A 21,568-nucleotide genomic window follows, 5' to 3' on the forward strand; every position below is an offset into this window, starting at 1 on the left:
TTCCTTGTTCATGTAACAAAGAAACAAGCACTAAGTGTTTGCATTGATTAAGGGTTGTTCAAAGCAACTCTTATTTCTTCATACAACAATTTGTAATTGAAGAATTATGACATTAAAAGTGTTGTCCTCTTTATGATAGACCTTTTCTAACATATTCTTCTAATGATACATTATCAATAGGAAGATTGTGAGGATGAGACTACTTAGGTACATTTACAAGCCATTAAAGACAATCTATGGTTTTGTAGTACCAAGTCCGTAAACTAAACGTTCGGCTTTTATTTGTCAAGTGTTGGATAACGTTTGCAAATATATTGGTAAACAAATACATAACGTATATAAATTGATTGATTTTAAGCCATTTGATTCGGGTCTTTAAATCAAATAGCATCACCCACTATTTTTGGCAAATTCCATATCCCTCATTGGAATTCGAGAGTTTTGGATGAAACTCTTAGTAGGTTATGGGAGGCTCACTATTACCAAGCCCACCTCACGATGATACGATATATGGCTAGCAACAATAATAATGAGAGAGTACGCTTACTCATTTACAACTAATGCAAGTACCCATCTTATTTGGCCTCTAGAGAATGTAACCTCACAATGATATGATGTTGGTTCCATTGCACTTAGTTAAGTCATTCCCACCATGCTTAGTTTGTGAAGGGGTTCAAGAATAGCCTCACGATGATACGATGTCGGCTATCCTCGTTGCCTACACTAACCTCATCATATGTTTATGGATTCCTCCTGAGTATAAGCATGCACTTTGTACTCCCCCATGATAGGGTGAAGCCGGTGTACAAGTCATAAACGATTGGAGCCACCACGGTGGAAGGCCTACGAAAGAGTGTTCTAAGCACTCTCACGCTTATCAACTTAATAATGGTTTGGTTGAGGGTTTTAGGTCTCATCACATACAAATATACATTTTAATCTCTATTAAAACAATTTTGGTCCTATTACAACTATTGGTCCATTGGATTGTTTTAGTTGTATATAATACTCCCACTATGCTTATAAAACGGTTTTTAAAGCAAGAGTATATGATACTACTATCATAACCTTTGCATTCATTTAATGGACTATATAGTTGCCTTAGGGCCTTAGGATGACTATGAACCTTTGTTTAGATTCAACACGAGCCTTGTGTTGAATCTCGGTCTAGGGATGGAGATTGATTTTAGTTACGCGTTTAATCACATTAAGGCGTGTTGTCTTAGGGGCGTTGGACCCAATTACTTCATTTTCATGCATATCATATAAAGCAAGAAAGAAATACTTCAAAGTAAAGGATGAGCTTATGCTCATTACAACATTTGCATAAAACAAATTACCTTAAAGTAAAGAAGGACTTATGCCCTTTTACAACATTTGATTAAATCAAATTACAACCAAAATCTAATCTACACATTCCCATGGTTCAAACAAATTTGAAACGCCTTTCACATAGCTCAATTATATTAGGCTTAGGTTCATAATCATCCTTTAATTAATTAACGCTTTAACTAATTAATTGAATGCAACATTTTCATTTGGTTTTTGTATCCATAAAATTGATTTAAGTGGAGCTAAACAAAATGAAAATCCAATTCTCATTTAAAGAGACAAAACAATTTTGTTCTCATCCTATTTGGGCCATCATGCAATAACCACAACTTTTTGGGCCATATTGCGAAAACATAAACTTTTGGGGTCACTTTGTAAAAACACAAAAGTCACTACTTCATGTAAATACAACTAGAACCCAAAATTTAAATAAATTCAAAAACTTCATTAAAGGAGCAAAACAATTTGTCCTTTAGCGTTTTTAGGCCTTAACGTCAAAACGTAAACTTTCGGGTCAAAGTACAAATACACAAAAGTATCAAAACTTTATGTAATTGCATAAAAGCCCCAAAAATACCCTATTTTATTAGGGTGGCCGGTTTTTAGGGATAAAAATGAGTGATGGGTGTTTTGATTTATTAGTTTTGTCAAAAAACAATCAAGTAGTGCTTTCACCTTTCATAAAAATAATATATGTTTTGATGATTGATGTTTCCATCATCATTTATACAAATATTTAACACTTTAAATACTTTCATAAAATTAATATATGTTTTGATGATTGATGTTTCCATCATCATTTATTCAAATATTTAACACTTTAAATACTTTCATAAAATTAATATATGTTTTGATGATTGATGTTTCCATCATCATTTATTCAAATATTTAACACTTTAAATACATGATAAATCATTTGAAAAACATATAACATAAACTTTATGAAATATTCAAAACTTTGAATCAAAACACAAAACATTTTTGTTCTTGGCAAGAACATCAAGAACAATGAAGAACATCCATGAAAACCCATAAGAGCTCCATGAATGTTTTCAAGCCATAAAACTCAAATTTTCACCATTCAAAATGGTGTTAACATCCTAGGGTACTTAGGGGTTCCAAAAGTCACCTTAAAACATTTTTAACAAGACAAACATGAACCCAAAAAATCACCCTTTGGATTTGGCCGAAAATCCCCAAAATCATGGCACCAAATTTTAGCTCCAATATTCATCCTCATATGAACTACATCTACAACATTTGAGATGGCAAATTTTCAAACAAAATTTACATTCAAAGAAGCAAGAATAAAGCTTGTAACAATTACAACTTTTAAATCATAAACTTATGAACTACAAAACCCAAAAGGATTCACCAACTACTAGACCTAGGCTCTGATACCACTTGAAGGATTTATTTTGAAAAACATGTTCATTTGAATAACATCTATAGCATGCAATTAACAAATTAAAGGCGGAATCATGCTTGTATGCATTCAAAAACAAAACATTACCCATGAAATTCAAAGCCTAGTAGATTGGTGAACCAATAATCAACTCAAAACAAAGTGAGTTGAAATTAATACCTTTGTAGATTCCTCTTTGCATAAGCAAAGGCTAATCACCCAAAGAGATAGGGCCTTCATTCCTTGCTTCTTAGATCCATGGATTTGGATGGAAGAATAGGTTCTCCAAGTTCCCAAAATTGAGAACCTCTAAGTCTCTTCACCAAGGTTTGATTGTAGAAGAAATGAGTGACCTTGGAGTAGTAGGATTGCTAGATGTACCCTCCAAGGTGTTGGCCTCTTTAGAGAGAAAATGGAGAGACAATTCTCACCCATTTTCACCCAAAATAAACCCTTAATCACATTAATGAATATTTGGCTATAAAGTCCTTTATATAGTCACTTCTTTAAGTGACCTAAACAACCAAAACCCTAATTCATCACCATATGGCCGGCCACCTAAGGAATTTTGGGCTTTTGGGCTTTAATGAATCTTTATTCATTAAATTGTCATACAACTTAAGTTAATGGGCTTGACGTTCGAAGCCCATTGGGCCTTAAGGTCCAAAACTATCCCGAGGTCTTTAACGAACTTATTCGTTTGATTAATTAACATATTAATTAATCCTTGCCATAAATAAATGATTAAACCATTTAATCATTCTTACTCATTTCCGTTTAATCTTCAATCTCCACCTTTTATGGTGTGCGATCCATTAGGTTCCTTTTAGCGAGGCAGTGGGCGATTAAAACAATTTTACATCGATTGTGAATTGAAACAATTTTCAATTCTCCCTTTAGTGGTTATACACGTATAGGGCTTCCACAAACCATGGTTGACGCCTAGCAGCATGTCATGGTTACCCAAGCTAATCAGAAGAGGTTAGAGAACCTATTCAGTTCGGGATTACAAATGCAATACGGTCCTTCTCTAATCTAATACTCTTGACCACATTGTTTGGTATGATAGTTTATTTACTCATGTCTACTATCCAATGTGAATCGTTTGCTTATATGATTTCCTTGAATGTGATTTGGAACGCATTCCCCAATCTCATTCATACTCTGGCCAGAGATTCCAAATCATATCATAGAGTATTCTCCCTCAACTGTTTGAAGGTTAGAGATCCCTTGTTGCGCATTTACTTGTCTCCATAGCTAAGTGGCTTAACCCCAACGATGCCGTGACACCCCTAGGGGGTGAATTAGACATAATCAAAGATTAAGGACTTAACCACAAGACAACTGTGATGCCTCAGGTCAAAGGACTACTTTGCATTATCCCAACCATGAGTTCTCATGTGACATGGAATATAAGAACTCTTCGTTGATCACGTTCAGTGAACTCATTCTCTTATTGAGCACCTACGTACTTGTCTTGATGTCACACACACCAATGACTCGAGACTAGTCACTCTCCCTGAGAGAAGACACAGTACGTACTGATCTTAACGGACTGTCAATGCCCAATTGGTAATCCTATGATCAGGAACATTTAGGATGTGTCTACGAAAGAATGGTCTCATTAATCTAACTTCATTAGATTGCATTCTCCCAATCACATATTCCTTGGACTTTATCGTTTAAGCATATAACATTTATATGAGACGGCTTAAACAATAATCTTTGCCCTTTATATGTTAAACTAGATTAGTTTAACATTTGAAATGTCCGTAAAGTATCATCATATGATTGGTTTTAGGGCACATTTCCAACACCCAGGCAATCAACATAGTGGGTCAAGCACGTGTAAGGACAACCCATACCCCGAGGTATGAGGCATACACACATTTGAACGCCACATGCGTGGCCATTTACCTCAGTATAGCACACTTGATACCGAAGCCAAAGCCAAGGCACCCGGATTATAAGCCCACGAAGAACACAGGCACGTTTTGCTGCTACCATGAGCATAACGGCCATGACGGCGAGAAATGTATCACCCTTCGTGATCATATTGAAGTTTTGGCACGCGAAGGAAAAATTGATCAATTCATCTTTCACCCTCCAAAGGGTAACCGTAACCAACGCCAGGTAAACGTGATATATTCCATAAGTGGTGGCACACCTATATCTAAATCTTCCAACAGGGCCATGAAAATTAGTGAACGAGCTTTAAGGTCTAGCCACCAAGTGTTTCACGTGGAAGACATCAGGGGAGGTAAGTATCAAAAGCCTAACTGGGATCCAATATGTTTCTACCATCAGGAAGAAAGAGGTATCATCTACCCTCACAACGACCCACTGATCGTGGAAGCTCACATAGCCAACTTTGAAGTATGACGAATCCTGATAGACATGGGGCTTCAGTCAATATCATGTTTGCTGAAGCTTTCAGGGCACTTAATGTAGCTGAACACTTGCTCGACCGCTCGATTTCCCCTTTAATAAGCTTCTCCAGTGATATCGTGCAACCTTTAGGGAGCATACACTTACCTTTCACCATTGGTACAGGCCCTTACACAGCTACCATTACCACTAACTTCCTGGTGGTTGATTGCCTAACGACATACATTGTCGTCTTCGGACGCACAAGCATCAATGATCTCAAGGTCATGGTATCCACACATATGTTGTTGATGAAATTTCCAACCCCCTATGGAAATGGTTACATCAGAGGAGATCAACTTAGTGCACGATCATGTTACAACACTGCGGTTAAGCAACAGCACCTGCATGTGCCCAAGGAAACCCTTTTTATACATGACCAAGTCATAAAGACCAGCCTAGATGAAGCCAACTTGGATCTTCACGGTGGCAACAGTCAACCCGACGATCCTCGAGATGACTCTTTCACCCAGCAAGCACAACCCACTGAAGAGTTGGAAAATGTCTCTATCTCAAAAGATTATCCAGATCGCATGGTGAAGATTGGTACCACCGTGTCACCACCCATTCGGTTGGCATTGATCTTTTTTTTGCAAGAGAACACTGAGGTTTTCACCTGGTCATACGAAGACATGCCAGGTATCTCTCCCGATATAATCTGTCATCGCTTAAGCATTGACCCCAAGACCAAGCCAGTGGGACAGAAACGAAGATCTTATGACGTTGAACGGTATGAGGCAATGAAGGCAGAAGTTGAAAAACTCAAAGACATAGGCTTTGTCCACGAAGTCAATTATCCAACGTGGATAGCAAATGTTGTCATTGTTAAGAAGAATTTGACCAAGGAAAGTCTCCTGCTCTAAAAGGTCTTGTGGAGAATGTGTGTCGATTACACCGACCTAAACAAAGGATGCCCGAAAGATAGCTTTCCTCTTCCTCTCATAAACAGACTTATAGACTCTACGGCAGGGTGTGAACTTCTGAGCTTCATGGATGCTTACTCAAGATACAACCAAATCCTCATGAACCCTCCGGACCAAGAACACACAGCCTTCACTATTGACAGGAGACTATATTGCTATAAAGTCATGCCATTCGGCCTAAAGAATGCATGAGCGACTTATCAGAGACTAGTCAATTCAATGTTCACCGAACAGATTGGGAAGAACATGGAAGTTTATGTTGATGATATGCTAGTCAAGAGCAAATATGCTGACCAACACATCACCAACCTATCTGAAACTTTCACCATTATGAAGAGGTATCGAATGAGGTTGAACCCCAACAAATGTGCCTTCAGCGTAAGCTCTGGCAAATTCTTAGGCTTCATGATAAGCCAACGAGGCATTGAGGCTAATCCCGAGAAGATCAAAGCAATCCTCGACATGAAGGAACCGGTAACTTCAAAAGACATCCAGAGCATTACTGGCAAGGTGGCAGCCTTAACTAGGTTCATCTTTAAGGCCACATACAGATGTGCTTCTTTCTTCAAAGCACTTAAGGGAAGTAAGAAGTACATTACATGGACTGATGAATGTGCTAAGGCATTCAAGAACCTCAAAGACTACATGAGTAAAGCCCATTTGCTCTCCAAACCTGAGGTTGGTGACACTCTCATTATCTATCTGTCGGTATTGGCTTCAGCAGTAAGTTTCGTTCTCATTCGAAATGATGGTAATGTCGGACGGCCTATCTACTACGCTAGCAAGGCCTTTCAAGATGCGGAGACACGATACTCCAACATTGAGAAATTGGCTCTAGCATTGGTCATGTCTGCTCGAAAACTTCGCCCTTACTTCCAAGCACACTTCATCATCGTGCTTACCAATCATCCTATTCGATAAATACTCCAAAGTCCTGACACTTCCAGGCGAATGATCAAATGAGCGATAGCATTGGGTGAGTTTGACATCTCCTACCAACCAAAGCCAGCTGAGAAGGGCCAAGCAGTAGCAGACTTCATCGCCGACTTCACATATCCTGTTGACATTGTTTCTACGCCTAAAGAAGTGGTTTCATTACCCTCGGAAGCTCAGATAGTTGGATTACCCCGATTTATAGATTCCTTGCTCATGGCACCTTTCCAAATGACAAAGTCCAAGCTAAGCAGATTCGATACAAGGCTACCCGTTACTTGATCATTAATGACCAACTCTACAAGCGGGGTTTTAACCTACCATACCTAAGATGCTTTACGCCCGCAGATTTGGAAACTGTTATTCGGAAAATACATTAAAGAGTCTGCGGAGATCATACTGGATCTCGATCCCTAGCATACAAGGCTTTTCGCCAAGGATATTACTGGCCAACACTCCACCAAGATGCCATCAGAATATCCCGCTCATGTGATAAGTGTTAACGCTACGTAACTATTCCTTACTCTCCTCTCGAGCCGCTCAATCCTATGATCAGCCCTTGGCCCTTGGCCCAATGGGGACTTGATTTGACCGGCCCAATACCTGCAGGGAAGGGCAAGGTTCGCTATGCAATCGTTGCAGTTGACTACTTCACAAAGTGGGCCGAAGTAGAACCCTTGACAACCATTACTAAGGCAAAAATAGAAGACTTCGTATGGAAAAACATCCTTTGTAGATTCGACATTCCCAATACGATAGTCACTAACAACGGGCGACAATTCGACAACAATAAATTCATGATGTTCTGCTCTAAGTTCAACATCAACTTATGTTTTGCCTCTCTAGCTCATCCCCAGTCTAATGGACAAGTTGAAGCCATCAACAAAATAATCAAGCAAACTTTGAAAACCAGCTTAGACAAGGCTAAAGGTTGTTGGCCAGAATTTGTACCCCAAGTTCTTTGGTCATACCGCACTTCGTATCGAACATCAACAGGAGAAACCCCATTCTCACTTGCCTTTGGTACATAGGCAGTTGTCCCAGTTGAGCTTGAGCAAGCAACGTTCCGAGTCCAGAAATACGTGCAAAGTGAAAATGACAAACAGCTTACCCTCAACTTAGATCTAGTCAAGGAACACAGAAACCAGGCTCACTTGAGGAATGTCGCCTACAAGCAGCGCATCTTCAACTACTATGACTCAAGGGTGCCTCGTTCTTTCAAAGTGGGGGACTGGGTATTAAAGAAAAGATTACTCTACGACAGAGTCCCGAGTGAAGGAACACTTAGTCCAAACTGGGATGGACCGTTTGAAGTTGTTCGCATCAGTCGCCCTTGCTACTACAAGCTTAGAAGCTCCGATGGCAAGACCATTGGCCATCCATGGAACGCTGATCACTTGAAGTACTATTACAAGTAAACTCACATTGTACAAGTGTTAAGCTTCAGTCGTTCGGCATCCTATGTAACGAAGACTATTTGGCATGAATTCAATAAAGAGGTGACTTAGACAACTCGATCCTAATCTTCTTACATTCCTAATAATGAAACACTCGAGTTCAAAGCCTTAACATGAATGCTTCCAACATGAAACAAAGTCTAAGTATATATCAACAAGACTATACAAATAAACGAACAGTTTCACAATATATTCGTTCAATCACACATTCCAACACATTCATACATAAGCCAACTGTGCTTTGAAAGGGTTCAACATATTTTGTGTCATTCGACACTTGTTACAATGTGCCTAGACACATTGCCCTTATTCTCACCAACCAGGTGATGAAATGTGAAGAAGGAACTCATCTTCATGCCACCAACCAGGTGACGAAATGTACAACCCGTACTCTCTTTCATGCCATCAACCAGGTGATAAAATGTACAACTCGTACTCTAATATCATTTGGCAATTTGCCACTCATGCCACCAACCAGGTGAAGAATGAACTCATCTTCATGCCACCAACCAGGTGATGAAATGTACAACCCGTACTCTCTTTCATGCCACCAACCAGGTGATGAAATGTATAACCCCTACTCTAATATCATTTGGTAACTTGCCATTCATGCCACCAACCAGGTGATGAAATGTACAACCCGTACTCTAATATCATTTGACAACTTGCCACTCATGCCACCAACCATGTGATGAAATGTACAACCCGTACTCTCCTTCATGCCACTAACCAGGTGATGAACTGTACAACCCGTACTCTAATATCATTTGGCAACTTGCCATTCATGCCACCAACCAGGTGATGAAATGTACAACTCGTACTCTAATATCATTTGGCAACTTGCCACTCATGCCACTAACTAAGTGAAGAAAGAACTCATCTTCATGCCACCAACCAGGTGATGAAATGCACAACCCGTACTCTAATAGCATTTGGCAACCTGACATTCATGCCACCAACCAGGGGAAGAAGGAACTCACCTTCGTACCACCAACCAAGTGATGAAAGCAACTCACCATTCATTCCACCTACCAGAAGACGAGTGGTACAACTTGTACATGTGAACTCCTAGCATTCACAAATAATCAAAAACCCTCAAGCTTGACAACTCAACTAGATAAGCACTTATGCCCAACAAAAGTTATAGTCAGCAACAAAGTCTTATTGCAAGCCAACAACAACTTCAGTGCATGGCATACGAAGATCAAGCTATTCAGCCTTCTTGCATTTGCTTCAAACATTTCCCCTCTGTAACAATGCAAACACTACAACTCGTAGAAAGCTTCACACACTTTTGATCAAGACAGTGTGAAACAAAACCAATTTATGATGCCAACAAGAGTTTCATCAATAGAGGGTAACCACAATTCTCAAAAGCTTCACACACTCTTGATCAAGACAGTGTGAAGCAAAACCAATTTTTGGTGCCAACAAGAGCTTCATCAAAGGAGTTCAACCACAATACTCAAAAGCTTCACACACTCTTGATCAAGACAGTGTGAAGCAAAACCAATTTATGGTGCCAACAAAAGCTTCATCAATAGAGGGCAACCATAATTCTCAAAAGCTTCACACACTCTTAATCAAGACAGTGTGAAGCAACACCAATTTATGGTGCCAACAACAAGTGCTTCATCAATGGAGGGCAACCACAATTCTCAAAAGCTTCACACATTCTTGATCAAGACAGTGTGAAGCAAAACCAATTTATGGTGCCAACAAGAACTTCATCAAAGGAGTTCAACCACAATTCTCAAAAGTTTCACACACTCTTGATCAAGACAGTGCGAAGCAAAACCAATTTATGGTACCAACAAGAACTTCATCAAAGGAGTTCAACCACAATTCTCAAAAGTTTCACACACTCTTGATCAAGACAGTGCGAAGCAAAACCAATTTATGGTGCCAACAAGAGCTTCATCAATGGAGGGTAACCGCAATTCTCAAAAGCTTCACACACTCTTGATCAAGACAGTGTGAAGTAAAACCAATTTATAGTGCCAACAAGAGCTTCATCAATGGAGGGCAACCATAATTCTCAAAAGCTTCACACACTCTTGATCAAGACTGTGTGAAGCAAAACCAATTTATGGTGCCAACAAAAGCTTCATCAAAGGAGTTGAACCACAATTCTCAAAAGCTTCACACACTCTTGATAAAGACTGTGTGAAGCAAAACCAATTTATGGTGCCAACAAAAGTTTCATCAATGGAGGGCAACTACAATTCTCAGACCTTCGAAGCAAATTCAATTTATATGGTCCATCAAAACCTTCGACTACTATAAGGTGTGGCTTGCATCACAATCTCTTGCTCAACATTGTGGAAGCAAAATTTGTATATGTTGTCTCTCCCACATTTTCAAATTTCTATTTTCCCAAAAAAAAAAAAAGGGAAATTCAACAAAGCTTCATCAATGGAGGACAACTACAAATTCTCAAAAGCTTCACACTATCTTGATCAAGATAGTGTGAAGCAAAATCAATTCATGGTACCCAACAAAAGCTTCAACTCCAAAGCTTCACCTACAAAGCTTCAACTCCAAAGCTTCACCTACAAAACTTCAACTCCAAAGCTTCACCAACAAAAGCTTCATCAATGGCGGACAACTACAAATTCTCAAAAGCTTCACACTATCTTGATCAAGATAGTGTGAAGCAAAATCAATTCATGGTACCTAACAAAAGCTTCAACTTCAAAGCTTCACCTACAAAAGCTTCACCTACGAAGCTTTAAAATATATATATATATATATATATATATTTAGGAAATTCGAAAATTCAAAAATTTGGAAATTCAAAAATTCAAAAATTCGGAAATTCAAAAAAAAAATTCCTAGGCCTCCTTTTCTTTGGGCCTAACAACTTTCATAACAAATATATATGAAGAATGAGTTTTTGGCTACCACTTAGAAAGGAAATGCCTCATTCGTCAACTCCCTCGACCGGAGACTTGGGGGACTCCTACCATATGCTACTGCACCTTAATACTCGGAAGTCTCACAACCACTCAGTGACTTGGATTTTTTAAGTCTCCAAACGAGAAGTTTTCCTCACTCGGGAAATTAAGGGAGCACTACCTCAACTTACATGCTTCACTCATAAAGCTTCAACATACAAGCTTCAACAAAAGGAAAAATTCAAAGAACTTGGTGAAGAATGCCTTGGTGTATTTAACACAATATGTTGAAATGAAGTAAAGCTTATTTATTGATATCTCTGATAAGTTACAAATATGTACATATACATGAATCAAATAAACAAACAAGAGGTAGCCTTCACAAAGGCTACTCAGGAGAAGTCTCAACAGTCGGCAGAGCCCCAGAAAGAGGAGGCACCATAGGGTGATTATTCGGAGCCTCAGTACTAAACAAAACCCCAGAAGGAAGAAGCACCGAAGGTTGATCATTTGGAGCTTCATTACGCGGTACAGCCCCAGAAGACGAAGGCAATAAATGCCTTTGGAACAAACCTACAAATCTCCTATGATCAAGTAAAATCTTACCATTAGATTCCTGCAGCTGGTCGAGCTTCCTCTTCATGTTTGTAGCATAGTCATGTGCGAGCCTGTGCAACTGTTTATTCCCATGCTTGAGCCATCTGATCTCCTGTTTGAGACTTATCACTTCAGCCGCCAATGATTCAACTTGGCGGGTTCGAGAAAATAGGCGTTGGGCCATATTAGACACAAAACCTGCATACTGAACACTGAGAGCTAGAGAATCCTTAACCGCCAACTCATCAGACCGTTTGGAAAGTAGTTTGTTATCTTTGGGAGTGAAAAGGTTCCTGGCCACCACCGCAGCGGTCATATCATTCTTCATCACAGAGTCCCCAACGATAAGAGGACCAGTAGGGGATAAGAAGGATGGGCGTCATATGTTGCCTTGAGAATGCATGGTTGCCTCTTCACCAAAGTTCAAGTCAAAATGACGGTCGGATGGGCCAGACATTCTCAGAAATGATGAAGGAAAAATAAGGTGCAATAAATCTTTGAAGTAAGGGAAAAATTCCTACAAACAATAACTCCCTGAATGTACTCCTTGCACACAATTGGTGCCTTTATAAAAGAAAGGGCAACAAGGTCGTTGGTTTAAAAATCGAAGAGGCACCACTCTCCGGATTTCGAATAGGCATCACTTTCCACACGCAACATCAGCTCCTCGAGTACCACAAATAACTTTGCTAAAGATCTCTGACAAAGTTTAGACACATAAATTTTGAAGGTCCAGCTACCCTACTATTACCCACAAGGGTAAAGGAACAGCACCACTGCTTGATAACTAGAAAGTCCCAATGTGTGTCAACCTCTGTGCTCCGTGGCAAGGCAGACTGGCAAAAATGTCCAACCTTTACTCACATTCGAGAAAACACTCCTAACAAGATTGCTTGCTAAAAAATCGAATAGGAACCACTCTCCGAATCTTGAGAGCCAGACTCCCAACATGATTACTTTCTCAAAAATCGAAGAGACATTGCTCTCTGAATCTCAAGAGTCAGACTCCCAACAGGATTGCTTTCTCAAAAATTGAAAAGGCACCATTCTCTGAATCTCGAGAGCCAGATCCCCGACAGGATTGCTTGTTCAAAAACCGAAGAGGCACCGTTCTCCGAACTTCGAGAGCCAGATTTCCTTGGATAAAGCTTGTCTGCAATCTTCACACGCAACATCAGCTTTCCAGATACCACAGACCACTTTTTCAAAGCGCTATGACAAAGTTAAAACATGTGAAGCTTGCAACTCCCACTACATTGCTATGACCAAGAATGGTAAATGAATAGCATTATTACTTGCTCAAGAATTGAAGAGGCACCGCCCTCTGAATCTCGAGAGCCAGACTCCCAACATGATTACTTTCTCAAAAATCAAAGAGGCACCGCCCTCTGAATCTCAAGAGCTAGACACCCAACAAGATTGCTTTCTCAAAAATTGAAAAGGCACCGCTCTCCGAATCTCGAGAGCCAGATCTCCGACAAGATTGCTTGTTTAAAAACCGAAGAGGCATCATTCTCGGAACTTCGAGAGCCAGATTTCCTTGGATAAAACTTGTCTACAATCTTCACACCCAACATCAGCTTTCCAGATACCACATACCACTTTTTCAAAGTGCTCTGACAAAGTTAAAACACGTGAAGCTTGTAGCTCCCACTACATTGCTACGACCAAAAAGGGTAAAAGAATATCATTACTACTTGTTGTTAGGGAGACTCCTATATATGTGGACCTCCATCCTTCACAGATAGGCAGACTTGCAAAAATGCTCAACCCTTCCTCATATTTGAGAGGGCACTCCTAACGAAGCCTCTCGAAATACTCAGCTTTCTTCCCCCCCAATAATACCTATGCAAACCAGCCACACCAGAGCAAGAGTATCTCATATCATCAGGGTCAAAAGCAAAAGTGTCCCATATCATGCTTTTTCCTTGTCTTTTCCTTTGCCCTTGTTCTTACCTGCAAGACAAAAAGAAAGAGAGCAATCAGTCAGCACTTGGAATCAAGCTTTCAATTAGGAACTGACTGTCTGGAACCCCTTGCCTAATTACTTACCTGGCATTGTTCTCGAGTACTTATCTTCAACATCTTATGCTTCTAGAAAAGATACCACATCTGCTTGATGACCAAATAGGGCAAGTGAGAAGGATACAAGGAAGCATGTGGAGACAAGCACAACAGAACACATGTCGATTCATCTATTACTTCGTTAACAGCAAAAGTATCCCATATCATCAAGGTCGAACGCACTCTTGATTTGATGGACTTGTTTTGACCCTCAAATTATTGAGTTGGCCTTATACTCTAGAGGAAACCAGAAAACCCTCCAGCCAAGTTCAAGAATAAGCCTATGGAAAGTTACTTCTTCAAAAGCGAAAGTATCTCATATCATCTCTTCTCCATTTGCTTCTCCTTATCCTTGTTGCTGTTTACGACACAAGGAGAAGGAGAACAATCAACCGGAAGCTGAAGTTGAACCTCCGATCCAGGTTGCTTGCTTGAAAGTCTAATTGCTTACCTTGTCTGTTACCTCTTTCGGCAAATCTCCTAGCTCGGCGACTTGGGGGACTCCTACTATAGGGTTTTGTATCGTACTTGACCAAGCCCGAAACTACAAGTAAGCTTCAAGTGAAATTGATACATTACCTTGTGCATCTTCATCAGTTAAAGATACCACCCCTGGATGGAGGAAAAGTACTTCCAAAGAAGATGCCACATTTACGTATGAGACAGATAATGCAAGTGAAAATGATACCACACTTCGGTACTTAGAAGTTTCATGATTACTCAATGGCTTGGATCTTGCAAGTCCCCAACCGAAGAGCTTCCCTCACTCGGGAACTTAAGGGAGCACTGTTTGTACCATACTTGACCAATCCTGAAACTATTGAGCACCGGTCAAGGTTATACCGTCAAGGACCCAGGAGGCCAATCACAGCGCGACACGTATCGAGATTAGAAGCCAATCATAGTGCGACACATGTCAACATTAGAAGCCAATCACAACACGACACGTGTCAATGTCAGAATGAAACTAGAAACTCTATTCTATAAATAGAGATCATTCTCTCACAATATTTAATAATGTCATTTGTACTAAATCATTCACTAGTACTCACTAAAGGAGAGCTTGAACCTATGTACTTGTGTAAACTCTTCACAATTAATGAGAACTCCTATACTCCGTAGACGTAGCCAATCTGGGTGAACCACGTACATCTTGTGTTTTCTTCCATGTCTCTATCCATTTACATACTTATCTACACTAGTGACTGGAGCAATCTAGCGAAAGTCACAAACTTATTACTTTCTGTTGTACCAAAGTGCCCATTGATTTTGTGCATCAACACATTTAAAATATTATAATAATTTACCCTATTAAAAAAATTTTGAAACCCAAAAACCCATTCCCCTGACCCACCTACATGTCCTCCACTCTCTTCACCTCCCCTCATATCCAAAACCCCACCCCACCCCATCCCACCCCCACCTCCTCGGATACCAAAATAGAGATAGAGAGAGATAGATATATATATATATGGTGAGTGAGGTTTCAGATAGTTGCGTGGATAGTCTACTAACAGAGATGGTCTCCATGTACTGTAATTGGTTATACGCTAATAAGCCCGAGCTCCTCACCAGTAGAATCGACGCTATTGGCTACCAGCTCTTCGAGCGGCACACCTTCCCGCACTCTATTCCAACCACCATGCCCTATCTGATTGTCCCTTAATTTCATTGTAATTAAATTAGCTTTGTTTGATCTCACATATTTTGGGTTTTTAGGGTTGCGAGAGAGGTGGGGGTGGGGTGGGAGGATTTTTGGATGGGAGGGGAGGTGAAGAGAGTGGAGGAGATGTTGGAAATATGCCCTAAAGTCAATCATATGATGATACTTTACGAACATTTCACATGTTAAACTAATCTAGTTTAATATAACGGGTTAAACTAATCTAGTTTAATATAAAGGGCAAAGATTATTGTTTAAAGCCGTCTCATATAAATGTTGTATGCTTAAACGATAAGTCCAAGGAATATATCATTGGGAGAATGTAATCTAAAGAAGTTAGATTCATGAGACCATTTTCTTTCGTATACATATCCTAAACGTTCCTAATTGTAGGATTGCCAATTGGGCATTGACAGTCCGTTAAGATCAATATGTGATATGTCTTCTCTTAGAAAGAGTGACTGGTCTCGAGTCATCGGTGTGATTGACACCAAGACAAGTATGTAGGTGCTCAATAGAGAATGAGTCCACTGAACGTGATCAACGAGGAGTTCTCATACCCATGTCACATGAGAGCTCATGGTTGAGATAATGCAAAATAGTCTTTTGACCTGAGGCATCATAGTTGTCTTATGGTTAGTTCCTTGATCTTTGACTATATCAAAGTTACTTCGTCAAAGGGCGTCCACGACATAGTTGGGGTTAAACCACTTAGCCATAGAGGCAAGTGAATGCACAATAAGGAATCTCTAACCTTCAAACAGTTTGAATGAGAATACTCTATAATATGATTAAGAATCTTTGCCCAAAGTATGAATGAGATTTAGGAAGTCATTCCAAATCACATTCAAGATAATCATATAAGTAAAAGAATCACATTGGATGGTAGACATGAATAAACTATCAAACCAAGGTCAAGAGTATTGTATTAGAGAAAGACCGTACTGCATTGTAATCCTAAACTGAATAGGTTTTCCACCTCTTTTAATTAGCTTGGGTAGCCATGATATACTGCTAGGTGTCACTCATGGTTTGTGGAAGCCCTAAATGTGTATAATCACTAAAGGGAGAGTTGAAAGTATGTTTCAATTCACAATTGATTTGAAGAGTTCTAATCGCCCACTGCCTCGCTAAAAGTAACCTAATGGATCGTACACCGTGTAAGGTAGAGATTGAAGAAACAACGGAGATGAGTAAGGATAATTAAATGGTTTAATTATTTATGGCTAGGATTAATTAATATGTTAATTAATCAAACAAATAAGTTTGTTTTAGTTTTTGAGTAATTATTCGACCTCAAGGCCCATTGGGCTTAGAACCGTCAAGCCCATTAACTTAAGTTGTATGACAACTTAATGACTAAAAACGCAAAAGGGCCCAAACAACCCAAAGCCTTTAGAAGACCAGCCATATTGTAAATGAATGGGTTTTGGTTCTTTTTGTCACTTAAGTGAAGTGACTATATAGAGGACTTTATAGCCAAAAGTTCATTAGGTTTTTCTAGAGAGAAGATGAGAACACAAAGCTCTCTCTTCTCTTAAGAGGTCGGTCACCCTAGAGGAAAATAGCTAGCAATCTTTCTTCCTCTAGATCACTCATCGTTTCCTCAATGCTCTCCTTGGTGTTGAGACTTAGAGGTTCCCTATTTTGGGAACTTGGAGAATCCATTCCTTCATCCATCCAAGAAGTCATGGAGCCAAGAAGCAAAGTTCCTTCATCCACATCCATGGAGTCAAGGAGCAAGGAGACCAAGGAAAGAAGGCCCTCATATGGGTGAATATCATTTGCTAAGCAAAAAGGTGCTTCAAAGGTATAAAAGTTTCTCAACTCTTTTCTTTAAGATTTGAGTTAAGTCTTGATTCACCAAAATTACTAGGCCTTGAATTTCATGGCTAAAATTTTGTTTTTTAGTGAATATAAGTATGATTCTGCCATTTAATTGTTAATTGCATGCATAGATGTTGCTCAAATGAACTTGTTTTCACAAATATTTCCTTCAAGTGGTATCAGAGCCTAGGTCTAGTAGTTGGTGAATCCTTTTGGGTTTTCTAGTTCATAGTCTTTAATTTTATTGTTGTAATTGTTACAAGCTTTATTCTTGCTTCTTTAAATGTAAATTTTGCTTGAAATTTTGTCATCTCAAATGTTGTAGATGTAGTTCATATGAACATGAATTTTGGAGCTAAAATTTGATGCCATGTTTATGGGGAAATTCGGCCGAATCCAAAGGGTGGATTTTTTGTTCATGTTTGTCTTGTTAAAAGTGTTTTAAAGTGACTTTTAGAACCCCCTAAGTACCCTAGGATGTTAACCCTATTTTGAGTAGTGAAAATTTGAGTTTTATTGAGTAAAAACATTCATGGAGCTTTTATAGGTTTTCATGGATGTTCTTCAATGTTCTTACTTTGTTCTTGTTGTTCTTACCAAGAACAAAAAGTTTGTTGTTTTGATTCAAAAAGGTATTTGGTTGTTTATTTGTTTTTGTTAGTGATGGATGGTATGATTTTTCAAACAACATCCCTACTCTTTTTACTATTCACACCATACCAATCACTCACAACTTTCAATCACCTTTCAAACACACAAATCAACTCACACACATCATCACTACTCATCATGACCGGCCACCCCTTTAATGAGGGTACTTTTGGGGCTTTTATGCAATTATATAAAGTTTTGATACTTTTGTGTATTTGCACCTTACCCGAAAGTTTACGTTTTTACGTAAATGCCCAAAATCACTAAAGGACAAATTGTTTTGGTCTTTTAATGAAGTTTTTGCATTTGTTAAATTTTTTTGTTCTAGTTGTAATTACATGAAGTAGTGGACTTTGTGTTTTTACAAAGTGACCTCAAAAGTTTGTGTTTTGCAATATAGCCCAAAAGGTTAAGGTTATTGCATTTTGGCCCAAATTAGTTGAGAACAAAATAGTTTTGTATCTTTAAATGAGAATTGGATTTTCATTTCAGTTAACTCCATCTAAATCAATTCTATGGATACAAAAACCAAATGACAAACTTGTATGGTGAGAATTCAAAAATCAAAATGATTTCAATTTCAATTCCTAGTAAGTAAATATGTGTTAAGGGATCAAGGACTAGGATAAGCCACAAAAAAGGTGTCAACCACTATTGAGCAATGTTCTAAAAATTTTCGCCTGGAGCCGCCTAGGCACTAGGCGGTTAACCACCGTCCCGATTAATACCTAGGCATTTGAGAATTAAGAAAAGGCGCCTAGACTTACTAAGGTGTCCACCTAGCCTGCCCAAACCCTTCTAACCTATGTTGCGACTCACTTAGACAGAAAGTAAAATACTTTCATTTTGCATTTTATTTTTTCAATAAATTGTAAGAGACTTATTGAATACTTAAAGGAACACACATTATATACTTGTTCATAATGTTTTCATTATGTTCCAATAACTCATAATATATGTGTCATTCCATTTTGTAATTTGCGATGACATTATATATATTTTAAGTATAAACAAACACTTGTTTACACGAAATATAAATATATTTAATTAAATCCGTCTAATCCGCCTAGGCGCCCGACTAGATCCCGCTTAGCCGTTTAGGCGCTAGGCTTCAGCCCGCCGTCCGACTAGCGCCTAACGTCTTTTAGAACATTGTTATTGAGATATCAAATATAATATGTCATCGTCATTTGAAAAAAGTTGAGGTTACATCATAAACCAATTGGCAATATGGGGAATAATCCAATTTACTTATAAGCTCATGCAAGGTCCCTTCGTCCTGTCACCTGTGGCGAATTTTCAAGCCTAACACGTGGACAACACAACAAGGTGACCTGAAGTGCGTGTGACCGTTTGGCTTCACACGTGAAACAACATACTCTGATATCATTAAGAAAGTTGAGGCTCCACCATAAAATAAATTGACAATATGAAAAATAACTTAACTTACTTGCTGATGTAAGGTCCTTCATGCCATCAAGCTGATGCAAAGATCATCCTATTATCAAAGTGTGACTCATTCTTAATACTAATTATAGGAGTCAAACTTGAGAATAATACGCTAGTTCGTAAAATGATAAAGTTTCTTAAATGTGTGAAATTAAGTGTGCTTAAGAGAGTAGAATAGAGAGTGGTTTAAAATTTCAAATGACAATATGCCGAGTAGAATTTGATTCAAACTGGAAGGATGTGCCCAATAATAAGGTCACGTGTCAAACTAAATATTCTTCTAAAAAAATTAATTAAAACCAAACAAATATTTAGATAAAAAAAATGAAACAAAATGGCTCAAATGAGGATTTGCAAATTTTTATTACCTAAAATTGGTCAAATTTTTGTTAACTTATTTGAGGTAATGTTAAAAAGATTAAATTGTAAGCTAAATGACATAAAAATTGATAAATGAATTATTATTTAAATATTAATTAACGTGTTTATTTCTTATTTAAAACACATCAATTAATTTACAATAGCCTACAAATTTATTCTTCACTAGCGTTACTTCTGATTGTTTACTACCCTTATGTTTCGTGGTTTTCAACATTTAGTACATCAAGTTTTTTTCGTCCCAGAGTCATACCTAAAGTGTAAATTTTGGGACAGTCTCATACATCCGTTAGTCAAATTGTTAAATCTGCCATTAACAGTGACGTGGCGCCCATGTGGACAATGACTGGGCACCACGTGTCATCCACATAGAAATTAAAAAAAAATAAAATATATATATATTATAAAATAATAAATAAATAAATTTTAAAAAAAAAACGTTTTTTTTTTTCTTCTTCTTCCTTCTTTTTCCTTCTTCTTCTTCTTCCTTCTTCTTCCTTCTTCTTCCTCTGAATCTGGGTAGCAGGTTCGTTTTTTTTTTTTTTTTTCTTTCTTTCTTCTTCCTCCTTCATTCTCCTTCTTCTTCTTCCTTCTTCCTTCTCCTTCTTCCGAATCTGCCCATTTTTTTTTCTTCTTCCTCCTTCTTTTTCTTCCTGTTTCTTCTTCTTCCTTCTTCTTCTTCATTCTTCCTTCTCATTCTTCTTCTTCTTCTTCTTCTTCTTCGAATCTGCCCAGTTTTTTTTTTTTCTTCTTCCTCCTTCCTTCTCCTTCTTCTTCTTCTTCTTCTTCCTTCTTATTCCTCATTCTTCCTTCTCCTTCTTCCGAATCTGCCCATTTTTTTTTCTTCTTCCTCCTTCCTACTTCTTCCTTCTTCTTCCTTCTTCCTTCTCCTTCTTCTTCTTCTTCTTCTTCTTCTTCTTCGAATCTGCCCATTTTTTTTTTCTTCTTCCTCCTTCCTCCTTCCTTCTCCTTCTTCTTCTTCTTCCTTCTTCCTTCTTCTTCCTCCTTCTTCATTCTTCTTCTTCTTCTTGTTCTTCGAATCTGCCCAGTTTTTTTCTTTTTGCTTTTTTTTTTCTTCTTCCTCCTTCCTTCTCCTTCTTCTTCTTCTTCCTTCTCCTTCTTCTTCTTCTTCTTCCGAATCTGCCCAGATTCGGTTTTTTTTTTTTTAATTTTATAATATATATACATTATTTTATATATTTTTTTAATTTCCACGTGGATGACACGTGGTGCCCAATCATTGGCCACATGGGTGCCACGTCACAGTTAACGGCAGACTTAACAGTTTGGCTAACGGATGTATGAGACTGTCCCAAAATTTACACTTTAGGTATGACTCTGGGACAAAAAAAAATTGATATACTAAATGTTGAAAACCACGAAACATGAGAGTAGTAAACAGTCTTTTGCCCAAATTATTATTTGAATTCATTTCTCCAAAGATCAATGGAATAGGTGAAGTGATTAACTTCCCCAAAGCATCAACGTGGAAGACTGCAAGTGGGTTCCCTCCCAAGATGATGAGTGGGGAGTAAGAGGACAAACAGAAGAACCAGGGGATTGAC

Source organism: Malus sylvestris, chromosome 14, assembly GCF_916048215.2.
Source record: "Malus sylvestris chromosome 14, drMalSylv7.2, whole genome shotgun sequence".
Taxonomy (NCBI): domain Eukaryota; kingdom Viridiplantae; phylum Streptophyta; class Magnoliopsida; order Rosales; family Rosaceae; genus Malus; species Malus sylvestris.